Raw genomic sequence first — 14,206 nt, 5'->3', positions numbered from 1 at the left:
AACCATCAAAACCTGCAACTCTTATGTAAGAAAATGTCAGGAATTGGATGAAGAAACTCCCAAACTAGAGCATCGTTGTCATGGCTTCTAGGGAAAATCGGTGCTCAAGGCACCCCTACAACATTCTATAGACTCATTGTAAATTCATTGTTCAGAGAGAGAGAGAGAGAGAGAGAGAGAGAGAGAGAGAGAGAGATTATTTCAAAGAGTTAATTTGTTTGTTGGTGATTTTGGAGGTAAAATGTTTTTCTTAATGTTTCATAGGGCTATGATTCAAATTTGTGTTCTTGAAATTCAAATAATTGCTAAAAAAATTAGAGATGTAAGTACTTTTATTGTTGCATCTTTGGGCATATCCTTGATCATAACTGCTTTAGTAAATTAGACTCTTGGGTAGTTACAAATATGTTGAATAACTAGACATCAAAAATGTTAATTGGTACTTAGGTTTGGTGGTCAAAAATATTCTGAGCTTGAGGGATTATATGGAATTTATCTCTTTCTACCATATTCCTAAGGAATGGAACAAGGCAACCAACTACTAGGCCAAATGGGCTTCATTGTGACTGAATATCTCTACTGTAAGGGAATGGGGTCATTTTTCCTCAGGATACACCCAAGTTTTTTACCAGATTGTCATAGAATTGGATGGTAGCCCTTTTAGGTTTCCTCATGATTGGTTTTTCTAGTTCTATATAGGATTTTCTTGATTAATAATTTTATCCATATTTTTCAAACAATATTACATGTCTTTTAAGAGAAACATGCCTCTCATGCTTTAAAGGAAAGTCTTAAAAACTACAATTTCATGGTTATCATTCTTAAAGAGTTGTAAACTTACTTTCCAAAGCTAAGAAATTTTTAGGCAATGGTCTTGCCAATACTACTGATAAATAAAAGTTTTTACAATCTAGAAGTTGTATGAATTTTCAAGGGATTGATTAATGGCAAACAATCAAAATTTTGAAAAATGCAATACAATTATACTATATTCCATTAATAAATCTAGCACTTGCACCTTTGAAGGGTGCAAGGGTTAAGTCGATAGTCTTGTATACTCTTGATGACGTTCTTGAATAGTTATGACTTGTTTGTGGTTATAATTAAGTTTTGCATTTTTTGTAACATACTTGATACAAGTCATGTTTCCATCCAAATGTTTATTGTAAGTACAATGTGTTGTCCATTGCAGAAGATTGCATCTTTTTCTGGTTGCTCATCATGCATCCAATTGTTGACTTTTCTCGCACAATTTATTTCTATACTTAGCGTGACCAAGTGATTTAAATATTTTAGCATTTTTTATTGTGTAGCTTTACTACCTTGTGACTAGCAAAAAGATGAAGAGATATATCAAATTCTATCTTTAAGTGTAAATTTTTATGAGTAATTAGATGATTTCCTTTGTTTGCATTTATATTGTTATCATTGACATACATAGACATACCTTTGTTCATTGTCCATTTCACTATTTTATCATCTCTCTCTCTCTCTCTCTCTCTCTCTCTCACACACACACACACACACACACACACACACACACACACACACACACACACACACACACACACACACACACACACACACACACACACACTCACTCACTCACTCACTCACTCACTCACTCACACGCACACGCACACGCATGCGCACACACACACATTTAGTCACTCTCCCCTGCCTCTCTCCTTCTCTCTCCTTATCTTTTTATATATCTCCCAATTTTTATCATTTCTTATATGAAATGGACAACCTAGCCTTTTGAAAAAGCAATTTAAATTTGACTTTGTCTCATCATCTCTATCTCTTCCACTTTACATTCCTTCGTATCTGTACATGTGATTATCCCTTCTTCTCCATATCTCCCTCTAGAAATCCATATATTGTTAATCCCTTTCTCTCCATATATCCATTTCTATCTCCATATCTATGTCTTTACCTCTCTTCCTACAATCTTAAAGAATCCTTGAAAAATATCTTGACATGAAAAACAAAGTAAGTGAATAAATCTGTCATTTTATTTTGTTTGGCTTTCAAAAATCAATTTTCTATTTATAATAAAAAACCTAATATTAATCTATATTTGATCTAGCTTTATAATTGAACAATTTGAATATATACTTTCTTGATTGAGTAAATATGTTTTCATTTAGGTCGATTCTAGTAGAGTGAGAAGTGGTATTCTATCCACTCTCTATAGGCATATTCCTCAAACACAAATTAATGGTAATACAACAATCTTCATAATAAATGAAGTTATCAATATTATAAAGTTAATAGGAAGAATTTAAAAAAATTAATATTTAAATCACATAATCAATAATCATTTTACTTTTATATTTTATCTTTTTAAAAATCTAACATATCATATTATTAAAAGTAATAATATAATATGAAAAAAGTGATGCAAGTTTTGACCTTTAGATACTTTTGCCAAACTTACAAGATGATTGTCTAGTAAATGAATATATTTTCTTATTGAAGATGTTAGGCATAGTTCATCTTTTAGGAATTCTAGGGATTAGTGGAAGTACATATTAGATATAAATAAATGCATTAAATAAATTGATGGAGTAATCAAAGATATTGTATCTCTCACCTTTTCCTTCTACCTCTGCAATTAATAAACAAATGTATTCAATAGATTCTCATGTTAGTTGAGTACATTTTCATAGTGGTTTATTTTCCAATAACAAAAGGACAAATTATTAGCACATTAAAGATTAAAAATTTAAACTACATTCTTAAAGAAAACTAAAAGACAAAATTCAAATACCTAAACATTGACATCTTATGTTCTAGGATGAAAATATACAAGGTACTTTTCTTCATACCATTATCTAAACTAAATTTTATGTCAACAAATAATATCATAACTTATTATCTATATCTTTATAATATTTCTTTAAATAAGATTGTTATAAAAAATTGAATAATTTATAATAATATATAATATACTTGGGTAAGTGCACAAAGTTGTGGTGCCAAAAGGGGGGTATAAGTGGACACCTTTTTCCTGAAATCAGCAAATTCTGGACTTCAACAAGAATTTGAAGATAGTTACGCTCAAAATTTTAAGATATGACAAAAACAAAAGTCGTAGTCCTTTGAATCTAGTTTCTAAACTACTAATTTTTTTTCAAAATGGTTTAGTTTTAGGTCCTCAAAAAAGGGGGCCATAGAAAGTGGTACTGTTTATTCCAAAAAAACATAACATAGTACAAAGTGTGGCCCCCCTAAAATTTTAATTTTTTTTTTTGAAATTCTTTAATCGCTCCAGTCAAAAGTTACCTAACACTATGTAGTTTATCCCAGATTTTTCAGGTAATTTTATAATGTGTATTTTTTTCTTAATGAATTTTTTAATTAGACCCATCCCAAAAATGTGAAATATCTGTGTGCTCCCCCTAGAAATGATTGAAAACTAATCTAAAATCAAAACTTTTTTTTTTCAAAGTGTGTAGAATGGAGTCTAGTTTCTAAAAAACTAAGTTGTTACAAAATTCGATGAATGAGCTAAAATCTACAGCCCAATTAGTACATGGTGCTTTTTGACAAAAAATGAACATACATTCAAAAGAAATTATAGATGAAAGACTTAAAATAGTTCAAATTAAAAATAAATTATATGGTTAGATAGCTAACATAGAGACCTATAATGTTATGTAACCTGATCTTATTGATACCCAACCACGAGGAATCTTGAAGGGGAGCACACAAGAAAAATCAATCATTTTTTGTATGTTTGCTAGAAAACACGTCTCAGACCTATTTATAAACTCCAAACCTTTGGGTTGGATCTCCAAGGCAAAACCAAGCCTTAGGCTTGGTTTTAATGCAAAGCTTTGAATAGCGTGTGCGCCCTATAGCGCGCACGCGCTATTAAAACGCTATTGAATTTGAGGTAGTGCGCACGCACTATTGAGACCTAAATTGCAAACCAAAACCAAGAGAGAGCTGGGGGGGTGGGGCGAGGGAATGGCTATTTGTGTGTGAGAGAGAGATAGAGAGAAAGTAGGGGATGGGAGAGGGGAGAGAGGAAGTGAGAAAGAGTAGGGGTGGCAGAGAGAGTATAGGATGGGAGATAAAGGAAATGTGAGAGAGTAGGGGTGGCAAAGAGAGTACAAGATGCAAGAGAGAGGAAGTGAGAGAGAGAGAGTAGAGGTGGCAAAGAGAGAGTACGAGATGGGGGAGAGAGATTGAAAGTGGGGGATGGGAGAGAGAGGAAGTGTGAGAGAGAGTACAAGTTGGGAGAGAGAGATTGAGAGTAGGGGATGGGGGAGAGAGAGAGTAGGTGGTGGGAGACGGAGTGGGAGAGGAAGAGCGAGAGAGAGGAGGATGGGAGTGCATGTGTGTGAAAGAGAGAGAGTAGGGAATGGGAGAGGGGGAAGATAGAGTAGCTTGAGAGAGAGAGTAGGGGATGGAAGACAGAGTAGGGGATGGGAGAGAGAGTAGGCGATGGGAGAGGGAGTGGGAGAGGGAGGGAGAGAGGGAGGATGGAAATGTGTGTAAGAGAGAAAGAGAGAGAGTGTGAAAATGTGAGAGAGGGTAGGGGTAGCAGAGAGAGAGTAGAGAGGGAGAGAGTGAGAGTGAGAGAGAGAGAGAGAGTGTGAGAGAGAGTGAGAGTAGGCAGTGGGAGAGGGAGAGCAAGTGAGAGAAAAAGTAGAGGATGGGAGAGGAGAGAGGGGGGATGGGTGTGTGTGAAAGAGAGAGAGTAGGGAATGAGAGAGGGGAGAGAGAGATAGAGAGAGTAGGGGATGGGATAGAAAGAGAGTAGGCAATGGCAGAGGGAGTGGGAGAGGGAGAGAGAGGGTGGATGGAAGAGAAAGAGATTAGGCAATGACAGAGGGAGTGGGAGAGGGAGAGAGAGGGGGGATGGAAGTGTGTGTAAGAGAGAAAGTAGGGGATGGGAGAGAGTGTGAGAGTGTACGAGAGAGTAGGGGTGGCAAAGAGAGAGAGTGAGAGTAAGGGATGGGAGAGAGAGGGAGAGAGTGAGAGAGAGAGATAGTAGGTGATGGGAGAGGGAGTGGGAGGGAGAGAGAGAGAGGGGGAATGAAGTGTGTAAGAGAGATAGAGTTGGGGATGGGAGAGGGAGTGAGAGAGAGAGAGAGGGGGGGGGGGAATGGGAATGTGTATAAGAGAGATAGAGTAGGGGATGGGAGAGTGTGAGAGTTTGAGAGAGAGTAGGGGGTGGTAGAGAGAGCTTGTACAGGATGGGGGGGAGAGAGAGAGAGAGAGAGAGAGAGAGAGAGAGATAGTAGGTGGTGCAAGAGGGAGTGGGAGAGGGAGAGAGAGGGGGGATGGGAGTGTGTGTGACAAATCTAGAGAGTAGGGGATGGGAGAGGAGAGAGAGAAGGGGGGATGGGAGTGTGTGTCTGTGAAAGAGAGAGAGTAGGGGATGGGAGAGGGGAGAGAGAAGGGGGGATGGGAGTGTGTGTCTATGAAAGAGAGAGAGTAGGGGATGGGAGAGGGGAGAGAGAGAGTAGGGGATGGGGGAGAGAAAGTAAGCAGTGGGAGAGGGAGTGGGAGAGGGAGAGAGAGAGAGAGGGGGAATGGGAATGTGTGTAAGAGAGACAGAGTAGGGGATGGGAGAGAGTGTGAGAGTGTGAGAGAGAGTAGGTGGTAGCGGAGAGAGCTCGTACGAGATGGGAGAGAGAGAGTGAGATTAGGGGATGGGAGTGTGAGAGAGAGTAGGGGATGGGAGAGAGAGAGAGTGAGAGTAAGGGATGGGATGGGAGAGAGAAAGAGAGTAGAGAGGGAGAGAGAGAACTTGAGAGAGAGAGATCTAGTAGGCGGTAGGAAAGGGAGAGGGAGAGAGATAGGGGGGATGGGAGTGTGCGTGATTGATGTAGAGAGTAGGGGATGGGAGATAAGAGAGTGGGTGGATAAGAGTGTGTGTGTCTGTGAAAGAGAGAGATTAGGGATGGGAGAGAGTGTGAGAGTGTGAGAGAGAGTAGGGTGTGGTAGAGAGAGAGTACGGGATGGGAGAGACAGAGTGAAAGGATGGGAGAGATAGAGTGAAAGGATGGGAGAGAGTGAGAGAGAGAGTAGGGGGCAATAGAGAGAGAGAGAGAGAGTACAGGATGGGAGAGACAGAGTGAAAGGATGGGAGAGAGTGTGAGAGAGAGTAGGGGATGGGAGAGAGTGTGAGAGAGAGTAGGGGATGGGAGAGAGTGTGAGAGAGTAGGGAGAGGGAGATAGAGAGAGGGGGATAGGAGTGCATGTGACAAATCTAGAGAGTAGGGGATGGGAGAGAAGAGAGAGGGGGGATGGGAGTGTGTGTGTGTGTGTGTCTATGAAAGAGAGAGAGTAGGGGATGGGAGAGAGTGTGAGAGTGTGAGAGAGAGTAGGTGGTGGCAAAGAGAGAGTACGAGATGGGAGAGACAGAGTGAAAGGATGGGAAAGAGTGTGAGAGCGAGTAGGAGGTGGCGCAGAGAGAGAGAGAGAGTACGAGATGAGAGAGACAGAGTGAAAGGATGAGAGAGAGTGTGAGAGAGAGTTGGGGATGGGAGAGAGTGTGAGAGAGAGTTGGGGATTGGAGAGAGAGAGAGTAAGAGTAGGGGATGGGAGAGAGAGAGTGGAGAGGGAGAGAGAGAGAGATAGTAGGTGGTGGGAGAGGGGAGAGAGAGAGAGAGAGCAGCCCAAGAGAGAGAGAGAGAGAGTAGCGGATGGGAGAGAGGGGCGGATGGGAGTGTGTAAGAGAGAGTAGGGGATGGGAGAGAGTGTGAGAGAGAGTAGGAGGTGGCAGAGAGAGGGAATGGGATGGGAGAGAGAGAGAGAGAGTGAGAGTAGGGGATGGGAGAGAGTGTGTGAGAGAGAGTAGGGGATGGGAGAGAGAGAGTAGAGAGTAGGGGATGGGAGAGGAGAGAGAGAGAGGGGGATGGGAGTGTGTATCTGTAAAAGAGAGTTTAGGGGATGGGAGAGAGAGAGTAGCAGATGTGAGAGTGTGAGAGAGAGTAGGGAGATGGGGGGGAGAGAGAGAGAGAGTAAGAAGTGGAAGAGGGAGGATGAGAGTGTGTGCGAGAGATCTAAAGAGTAGGGGATGGGAGAGGAGAGAGGATGAGAGAGATAGAGAGAGTAGGTGGTGGGAGAGGGAGAGCGAGAGAGAGTAAAGGATGGGAGAGGGGAGAGAGAGAGAGTAGGGAGAGAGAGAGAGTAGGGAGGGTAGAGAGTGATGTGTTCTCACATAGTGCATACGCGCTATAGAGCGTACGCACTATAGCGCGTACGCACTATGTGAAATCACCTAAAAATGGTCAAAAAGAAACTTTGGGGCCCATTTCATTCATTCTTTGCTTTTGTTCTGTTCTGCACTCTGTTATCCCGACAGAAATTGCGGGTTTCAACACAACAAACACTCTTTCAAGGTGGCAAACACTATTTCAAGCTAACAAACACTATTTGAAGGTGGCAAACACTTTTGGAAGCTAGCAAACACCAAATTCAATCATTGGATACACGATTTGAAGACTTTTTGAATATTTCTTGTATAGAAAAGGTTAGTGCAATCTATTTTAAATATTGTTTGTTGATATATAGATACAAATTTGATTATAATTTGACATGTTTAATATATAGTGAATTCATTGAAATTTGTACGTTTCAATGAAATGTTATTTCGAAATGGTTAGAAATTTGACAAGTCGTTATATATATATATATATATATATATATATATAGTGTATTCATTCAAATAATTATAATTTTTATATGTATTTGAATAATTTGTAATTTACACATTTTAAGTAATTCAAATGTTTGAATAATTTGACATGTAGAAATCATCATCATGCTGAGGAAGAAACCAAAAAATCAAACAAATGAAGATAGGGAGAGAGATTTGGCAATTAAAAGAGATAAAATGAAATTACTACGTCAGCAAAGAAAATTGCAAAGCAATAATGAAGAATTGACTTTTGAAGAGGATCAAGAACCACCGGTACCAAGAAACAAAGAGGAAGAATTGAAAAGTCAAAGAGAACGAATGAGACTGTTACGCTCAAGAAGACAATTGAATTGTGAAGCTACACCATCTTCTAATGGTGGAGTCATATCGTCCGCTACACCATCTTCCAATGTTGAAATCATATCGTCCTCTCATGTTGAAGAGACACCGATTTGTAGATCCGACGATATACACACTCCATCATGTCATGTTGAAGGCACAACATCAACACATCAAGTAGGTGATATTCCATCTTTTGCATCTTATTGCCAAGGCACATCATCTTCAGTTCAAAGTACGCAATACACTCAACCTTATGTTGATGTTCAAAATGTTGAGAGAATTGAAGAGATTATAACACCTTCTAGAATTCGTTTTAGAAGACCAAAATATTTGATTGATATTGATAGTAACATTTTGAAATAAATGCCTGACAAGATTAGCAAGCGTACTTGTCAAAGAAAAGTTAATCGTATGTGGAGATTATTTTTTGATGAATTAAATATTACAGGTCAATGCCAATTATTTGTTGAAATGATGAGAAATTTAAAATTTAGGCCTATCATGAAGTCGATGATCACAATTGTTTACAACTATTCACCAGAAACAACTTCTTTGCAGTTTTTGAGAAATACTAATAAAGCAAAAAAGAACATCTACTAGTTGGTAGACATAATGGCAACTCTCTAGCAATTGAATTTAATTTCATACATGCACATATCTAATTTAATGTCATACACGAACATATCTAATTTAAAGTCATACATGAACAAACATATAATATAAAATGATAACCAATAATGTCATATACATTAACAAACACATAATATATTATGATAACCAATAATGTCGTATATGAACAAACATATCATATATTAACCAATAATGTCATACATCAAATATAGAATGTCATATGTACATCAAATGTGTATCGAATATGTCTCTCAGATGCCTATATATATACATGGGGAAGGAAACAAGTCTCTATATATATGTATCAAATATCTCAACTACATCTTTTCCTTCCCATGAGGGGAAGGAAACAAGTCTCTCGACGTCCTCTGTCGTCGTGTGGAGGGAGACAGTAGACATAATGGCAACTCTCTAGCAATTGAATTTAATTTCATACATGCACATATCTAATTTAATGTCATACACGAACATATCTAATTTAACGTCATACATGAACAAACATATAATATAAAATGATAACCAATAATGTCATATACATTAACAAACACATAATATATTATGATAACCAATAATGTCGTATATGAACAAACATATCATATATTAACCAATAATGTCATACATCAAATATAGAATGTCATATGTACATCAAATGTGTATCGAATATGTCTCTCAGATGCCTATATATATACATGGGGAAGGAAACAAGTCTCTATATATATGTATCAAATATCTCAACTACATCTTTTCCTTCCCATGAGGGGAAGGAAACAAGTCTCTCGACGTCCTCTGTCGTCGTGTGGAGGGAGACAGTGGAGATGACGGGGCCCTCCTGACACGCTCACTTGACCTCTTGTTGAGCCTTTTCTCCAGGTCCAACCGATACAAAGAAAGTAGATATGAATCAATATTTATTATACGTTGAAATCAAATATATGTACTCACAAAATCAATTATTTTCTTACCGCCAACAAATAGTCACTCTGTAAGTCCACCTCAAATGCTCGTGGACGATCAGGCATGACAAGACCCTACAACAATTCAATAAATATAATCACTTATAAATAACATTAGAAATTTTGAAATTAACTATTATAAACAACAACTAAAACGAAGAAAATTCATTCATACCTCCGTCAGTGGCTGTGAGCTAGCCACAGCTGCGGCCACTCCACTATCAACAGACTGTCGCAGATGAGGAGGTGTGTCCGACATCATGAGCTGCATGTCATACAATACACGTTATATCTAACATGAAACATGGAATAAATATAATCAAATGAATTAAATTAACATGAAACAACTGTACCTGTGTGAAGCTCATATGATGTCTCTGCTCTGCGTCTGTGGTAAAGGTTGAGGGTCCTGTGGAGAACTGATGCACATGTATTTTTTTTTAGTCAATCCTTAGTATGATTACGTAATAAATATATGTATTAATTAAAATGATTAAATTGATACATACCTCAGGACTCGTCGAAGGGACAAAAAATGGGCCTGGAGGATCGCTGCTAGGCCCAAGAACACTTTGACCCTAAATTTTGAACAATGTCAATAAATCCTAATTAATTAATCATTCACTATATGTATGAAATGTGATCAAATTAGTAATTTACCTGTGTGTCAATGCCAAATGTCTCGTTCAGGAACTGATCGGTGACAAGCCCATCATCTGCACCATCTCCGACATGAGTGCCAAATGTGCATAGGGATCCGCATGAAGTGCACATGTGACCACGACGTATAGAAGGCTCCCCCTCAACTAATGGGCTCGTGGAATGGATGAGAGTCTACGTCAAAGCATTAATGGTCCCTAGAGTGCTGGCCTCTACATGTTCCTTCACAACTGAAGGAATAATCACATGCTCGCGCTGTGGATGGACCACGGCTGCCCTAAGTACATTAGGGTCACGACGTGCTCCTGGCCTCTCAAATGATGACCCCCCACCTCTACCCTGGGAGTCTAACATATCAAAATAATTGGGGATCTCCCCAAGGACAAACTCACAATATAATTTCTTCAAAAAATACATGGGGACCTCGTGATTGTTGCAAGAAGGAGCATCAAAAACCATCCACCATCTATCCCAAAAATTATTTCTAATAGTATCATGTATGCACCAATGGATGGGGAATCATTTAGTACCCTCTCTAACAGTATTTTGCTCACCGGGTTTTCTAAATAATGCACATATACTACCTTTTGGTATTTCCTTTTTTCTAACATCTTCATATGACAATTTATTTGCATAAAATCTTTTTTGTTCATCCCTCTTAGCCCGCCAAATATCTAACTGATCACTAACTGAGGCTATCTGAGTGTTAATAGATTCGAGGGATGATGCCAATTGAGCCCTCATTGGATTGGTTTGTCCGGATTCTTTCAACCGAGCAATGATTCCTTCTAATTCAGTTTTGCCTCTCTATTTCATTTCTTATATTTTCTTGTGTGCCTAGTGGAGGCCTTGCAATTGGTTCGGGTTGTGGAATTTGTTCTTCTTCTTGAGGAGGGTTTTGGTTTTGGGGTTCTTGAGAGTTTTGATGTTCTTGTGAATTTTCTGGTTGATTATGAACATTTCCTGATAAAAAATCAATTGAAATTCAAATAAATAAACAAATCTAAATGAAATTTGTAAAAACCCTACAAAAGAATATAAAAAACTTACAAAACAATATGAAAAATATATCAAACAATGCAAAATTAGGTTTATATCACTTACGACGTCGTCATGGGTGCGCTTGTGGTCTTGGATTTCGTCGACGAGGAGGCATTTTGGCAAATGGTGGTGCAAATGTTGAGTCTTCAACTCGCGTACGCGCTACTTCCTGTAGGAGTAGAAGAAAATGCTGATGAAAATGATGGGCTGCGGGTTTGCAGTCCATCATATATACTTTTTATTTTTTAGCGCGTACGCGCTTTTTAAAATAGGAAAAAAAAAATTCCTTGTCACCTTTTTGGCACCACAACTCGGTGCATATGCCCACTTACATCTGTATTTTATTTTTCTGTGGAAAAACTTTATATTTATATTAATAATAACTAGTTCAAAAATGACAACCAAAGAAAAGAACTAAACAACAACATTGTGATCACAAAAGAGTCCAAAATCCATATGAAGACAATTATTAATCCAATCATTATTTGGTGTCGCAAAAACACCAAAAACCAAGCCAAAAGCAAATGTATATTGAAGAAAAATATTATAATAATTAAAAAATATAATACATTTTTAGAAATTACAATTATTAAAATCTCAAAACTAAAAATAATATTCAAAAATTGACAAAATTGATCACCTCATATAGATACTTCTAATTTATTTTTAAAATAATAATGAAAGAAGGCATGTTATGGTTCTTGAAGGCAGTAACAATAGATGAAAGATGGTTGACTTAATTTTTTTGAATAATTTCAAAGTAAAAATAGAAGTCTGTGAAGAAAAATGAAAATCATGACAAGCAATTTGATGTTGTACAAGATTTTTAAATTAATATTAAATTTATAGAATTTGTAGAAAAGATGTAATCTAATTAATTTGATGGAAGAAATGCTCAAAATTAGATTGATAATTTTGTTGATTTTTAATATTTTGTCATCATTATAAGTATCATGATGAATTATAACTTTAGAGTTTATTTTTAGCTATTTGTCATATTGAATAACTATAAGTTAATTAATGTAAAAATGATTTAATGATTTTTTCCTAAGAATTAAATTGCTCGTCTTTCAATCTCATTACCTTGTTAACTTCTCTATTTAGAATGTATATATATCTAAATTTTCTTTAAAGCCAATTATTTTAACGTAAATTATATATATATATATATATATATATATATATATATATATATATATATATATATATATATATATATATATATATATATATAATCTCTAATTATTATTGTGATTTCTATTTTAAAATAAAGTATATTAAAAATAAATAAATACTACTTAAGAATATTAATTTTAATCTAAAACAACACTCTATATGGAAATTTCTACTAATTAGTAGCATATGATTTTTATTTATTTTTAATATACAATTAAGTAAAACCTAAACTAAAAGCTTTCTTCTCTATATTATATTTCATTTTCGTATTTTTGCAATGGCTTCTTCCAAGTTTAAATAAATAATCTCCTTTCCCCATTTTCTTGGTACTTTGTAGACATAAAATTGGTTATGTCAGAAATTATTTCTGCTTGAAATGTCCTAATATTTTTAAATTTCTTTTCTATAATTTATTTTATTTTTTTTATTCTGCTATTTAGAAACCTTGATAGCTACTTTGCATAAAGAATTTTACGAGAAAACAAAAGTAACAGATTTAGTAAGAAGAAACGCCCTTCAATATATCTCATGTGAAAACACTACTTTCTGTTATTTCTGTTTAACAATAATCTCTTAAAGTTAGGCAAAAATCTAGGTAAATTATAAATAATTAATTAAGCACATTGGTGAAAATGCAAAAGCTGAGGTTTTTTGATCTGGGGAACACACATGGTATAACATTAGCCTAAAAGTTCAAACTTCCCTTTCAATATTTTAATGACTTGAAACTTCCTTTTAAATATTTCAATGACTCGCTCTTGACATTGGCTGTGAGGTGCATGCAGAAAGATGTTGATTCTGGCTATATACTTGTCATTGCAGAGGCTTTAAGTTTCTCAAATTGTTCATAAAACCACTTATTGTGTGACCTGCAAATCATAGCTCAACTCGAGGCATTTGATTAAAACTGTTCATTACCTACCACATGCTCTGGCTGCGTCTCTATATTTTCATTCACTAATGTCATTGGGAAATGAAAACAACCCAGCAGATTGCTTTCCATTATTAGGACGTATGATTCACCTTTTACGGCGTCCGAACACACCGGATTATCAGACGAATCCGGCGGGTAGATGTAGGAACAATTTTAAAGGAAGAATTAGATGACAAACCTGCAAGCTCTCAAAGTCGTTAACAGATACGCCGATGGGCCAGTTGGAATAAGTTACATCTTTCTGAGAACCGACATTATTTCGGCTTTGGTTTCATGATTAGGCTGCTCTTCTATCTCTCGGCCTTGGCTGAAATGAGAAAACAGGCACAAAACACTGAATCCCGAAACCGGCAAAATGGGAGATGGGGCAGATGACTAATCCGCGTGTTTGGTTTTATGGCAGTTTTGGCATTTCACGGCGTCCAACAATGTCGGAGAGTCATAACAATCCGATGGCAATCCTCATAGAAATAAGCCTATCGGCTTAAATATTAAAGTGAAAGTTCTCTATAAAACAAATACTGAAAATTCCTAAAACCTTTCTAATGAGACGAGATTTAACAAAAAAAACCTAAGCTGGTGGAGAAAACTAACTCATACAACAATTACAACTGAAAATAAAATGCCAAAAACTAAGATCTAGATATCTTGCAATATTGTTTCCTTTAATATCTTAGGACCTCTCTTTACATATATTATATGCTTTGGTCACCAAAATGAAACTACATCCTTATCTTGTGCATTGTACTGCACTATAACTTTCTTCATCCTATCAAAATCCTAGGTCCACAAAAATTAACTCTG

Source organism: Cupressus sempervirens, chromosome 9 (genome assembly GCF_028749045.1).
Source record: "Cupressus sempervirens isolate cs-2001-9-10 chromosome 9, ASM2874904v1, whole genome shotgun sequence".
NCBI classification, from domain to species: domain Eukaryota; kingdom Viridiplantae; phylum Streptophyta; class Pinopsida; order Cupressales; family Cupressaceae; genus Cupressus; species Cupressus sempervirens.
The sequence above is the reverse complement of the archived record's forward strand: the minus strand, read 5'-3'. Positions refer to the sequence as shown.